The sequence below is a fragment of the Puma concolor genome, chromosome F2 (genome assembly GCF_028749965.1).
Source record: "Puma concolor isolate L17-30 chromosome F2, mPumCon1.1.hap2, whole genome shotgun sequence".
NCBI classification, from domain to species: domain Eukaryota; kingdom Metazoa; phylum Chordata; class Mammalia; order Carnivora; family Felidae; genus Puma; species Puma concolor.
In genome coordinates, this window is record NC_141684.1 from 47,167,206 (window position 1) to 47,171,076 (window position 3,871).

Genomic DNA, 3,871 nt, shown 5'->3' on the forward strand with positions numbered 1-3,871 from the left:
GTTTGGTTTAGCAGAAAAATCAATGTATCATCTGTTTTATGGTCTTTAATACATAATAATGTAGTAACAATTCATATAGCTGCGTTCCTTTGGCCATTACTTTCTTGCTACATGCATGATCCTCTTGTCCCCAACTTTCTCTCATTCCCAACCTGTACCTCACTTATTTAGAATTCTGCTTTATCCTTAAAGCTTTTCTAAATCCTGTGGCAGGATACAGGTAATAAATAACTCTATCCCACATACAGCATTATAGCTCTTGGCATATCTCAAGTAGCATATCACCACAAGTAAAAACTGAAAGACTGTCTTTCCTATTTAACTTTGAGTATTTACATTTATCTGTCTTTTTCTGACAATGTCTGGATATTTAGTAATTCTTACTTGTGGATGAAATGTGTTTAGAAGATCTGTTCAGAGGGGCAGAACGTAGTCCTCCCTGGATGTTTTCTGTAATACAGCAACCAGATGTATTCATATCTAGATTTTTTTTCATAACAGTGTTGCTTATAAGAATGTGAGCTTTCGGAGAACCTGCGTGGCTCAGTCTGTTCAGTGTCTGACTCTTGATTTCAGCTCAGATCATGATCTTGTGGGTTATGAGATCAAGCCCCTAGTGGAGCTCCGTGCTGAGCAGGGAGCTTGCTTGGGATTCTTTCTCTCCCTCTGTCTCTGCCCCTACCCCATGCTCTCTCTCTCAAAATAAATAAGTACACTTAAAAAAAAAAAAAAAGGAATGTGAACTGTTAATTGATAATTCACAAGAAAGGCCCCAAAATATTTTTTATCCATTAGATTTTATTATTTTTTAATTTTTCATTTTATTGATTGGCTACAAAAAGATTTATTGTTTCCACTTGGCCCACAATCTGCCAGAGTGCTTCAGGTTAGTTAAAAAGCTGCTGAGTAGCTCCCAGGACAAGCTCAGGCCCAAGCCCTGGCACCTCAGGGATGTGAGAGGGGCCCCTCTAAGGTTGCTGGGCTTCAAAGACTCCAAGTCATGCTGGCCTTTAAAGGAGCCGCTCGCCCAGCCCAGGCTGGGGGCCAGCCAGCTTGCAGAGGTTAGTCAGGGGATTGTCCATCTTCTTGATGAGTTTCACCTGCTCCTCTAGGACGCGGTTCGACAGGAAGTCATAGAGATGGGGGTCTGCGGGGGCACAACCCAAGGCATACAGAACCAAAAGAGCCTGGTTTGGGTTATTCTCCAGAACCAGGGAAGTTTCCATGGTGTCCAGGGTGTTACGCCACTCATCTTGGGATGGCTTCTGCATGTCCTGGAAGAGGGCATGGAGCCTATACTGGACTAGTATCTTCCAGAGACTCCCAGCGTGCTTGTGCTTCTCCTCAGGGCCAAGAGAAGAGGCCCACACAATCCAGAGCTGCCCTGTGGTGGTAGAAATAGAAGCCTGAGACAGGTAGGTGTAAGAGGCGTGCAGGTGCTTGTTAACCAGAGGGTTGACGGCACCCTTCCCCTTGGTGGAACAATTCTGACAAATCTGAAAGCTTGGGGTTGATGGTAATAAGGAGCTAAGCTCAAGATAGGATGTTGGATGTCCCGGAAACAAGAAGATGGCTCTGAAGGTAGCAACTGGGAGAAAAGTTGGAGGGTGGTCCAGGCTGGTAGAAGGGGCGTTTCTGGGTCTGTTCCATCCACATGCTGTTGAAGCAAGAGGCAGATTCACAGGACCGCAGAATGCACTGCTTTTATCCATCCCATTTTAAAAGCGATACTATCTGTTGAGAAAGAATAAATATTTCAATGTTTTATTCGGTTTACATTTTTAAAAATAATTTTTGATTTCTCTTAAACCTGATGCAACATTTTGTTAGTTGACTTAAAAACAACAAGTTGTTGGTTTCATTTTTGTAACTGAGTCAATGCACTCAACACACTAAGAAAAAAAGTAGAATTTAATTAATTACCATGAGTAGCCTATTTCTGAATTTCAGTTGGCTGACAGCTTTTTAATGAACGGATTCACGTTTTGCCATTTTTCAGAGGTACAGGCAAAACTAACAATCACACACAGTGCCAAGTCCTGAGAATTCACCAGGGACTCCTATTTTTAAAGAATGTTACCTACATCTTTATCTGGGACATCACTAAATGTTGCCTAGCTAGCTGAGTAGCTTGTCAAATATAATAAATAATACTTGACTTATTTTTATTAAAAAATCACAGTTCATTTTTCAAAAATGAAAAACCATCTTGATATTAACTCATTGCTAAGCATAGGACAGAGTGATTTCAAATTAGCATAAAGGCACTTTGTTCAATATGTGTCCAACCTGAAAAAACTGGGCAAGTTCACGTTTGGTGTGAGGAGAGGCACAGTTGAAAGAGGCAAGTTCTTTGTTAACATGTAATATTTAAAATCAACCAATATTTTGATACATTGAAACATTTCTGAAATGCAAGTCAGAAAATATGACAAAATTTTTCCGAAAAAATATAAATTGTATTTCAAATTTGATACTTTATTTTTTTTTTTAATTTTTTTTTCAACGTGTTTTTTATTTTTTATTTTTGGGACAGAGAGAGACAGAGCATGAACGGGGGAGGGGCAGAGAGAGAGGGAGACAGAGAATCAGAAACAGGCTCCAGGCTCTGAGCCATCAGCCCAGAGCCCGACGCGGGGCTCGAACTCACGGACAGCGAGATCGTGACCTGGCTGAAGTCGGACGCTCAACCGACTGCGCCACCCAGGCGCCCCTCAAATTTGATTATACGTTCTATTAAATAATACAGAAAGGACTTAAAAATTTGTTTTAAAAGAAAATACTGCATTGCTTCCAACATTTATTTATGCGGTAAAGATGTGGGAAGAAAGATGAAAATCTACTGCGTAACAAACATCCAAGACCTTTGGGCTGGGTGAGATTCACCAACCACTCACCACGTTGGCCTCCATTTTACTATGTGCCATCATGGAAGTTGCCTTTTGGAAAGAAAAAACTTCTGTGTATATGGAAACTGCCAGAGTTAATTTTTAGAATTGTACAAATGAAATAATTCAATGAAATTAATTCCATAAATGCCAAAAACTGTTCTAGGTGGGAGAAGATGGGGAGAAGATGGAGAAAGTCTTTAACTTCGCAGGCACTATTTCAGAACTTTATTTTTCCAGTGAAAAACGTGTATCTGCCTTTTTCCAGGCTGAAAAGTTTTATTTTTTCATTTTGTGGGGCTGATATAAGCAATAAAAAACAAACAAACAAAAACTACATATGAATGAAGAAAAAAAGAGAAGTGCTACAGAGCTACATTTTAGTAGTTAGGCTGGTCTCAGGAGTTACAGAAAGGAATCTTGAAGAAGTATGTTTTAAAAATGAGACCCAAGTAACACATCCAGGTTTATACTGTGCCAATTAAGCTGAGCTCTAACTACCTTTCCAAACATCCCCTTCCCAGCATTGTTCTGGACTGTGGATGACAACAAGATGAATTTGCATGTGATTTGGCAGCCAGACCTAAGAGAACCGGTAGTGTTTTATGTTTTGGAGGTTGGTCTGGGGTGCTGAGCGCGTGGCAGTGTTGGCTTCCTTTGTTGGCAAGCGACAACATGCAGACCTACAGCTCCTTTCTCTCCTGCTGGATTTTCTCCCGTAAGTTCTCTGAATCCTGAGCCAGGCATGTGAGCAGATCTGTGCTCAGGGGAGTCAGCTTTTCCTGCAGGGCAATCCTAGCATTGAAGCAGATAGCAGAGGCACTAGAATCAGGTGCAAATTCTCATCCTGGTGGTTCTGATTTCTCATTTTTTCCCCTCCATATTCAGCTTTTCTGTCTGACCCCTAGCCCAAGGGAGTCATACTTCTTCAGGCTTATCCTCAAGCTCAGAGACAACAGTTTTGCGTGGACTTCTTCACCACC

At 41.2% G+C, this 3,871-nt stretch overlaps 1 pseudogene; it reads right to left on the reverse strand.

Moving 5' to 3' along the window:
* Nucleotides 1-1,010: 1,010 nt before the first annotated feature.
* Nucleotides 1,011-1,712, reverse strand: LOC112859314 (ferritin light chain pseudogene; annotated as a pseudogene).
* Between the last annotated feature and the right edge of the window lie 2,159 nt (nucleotides 1,713-3,871).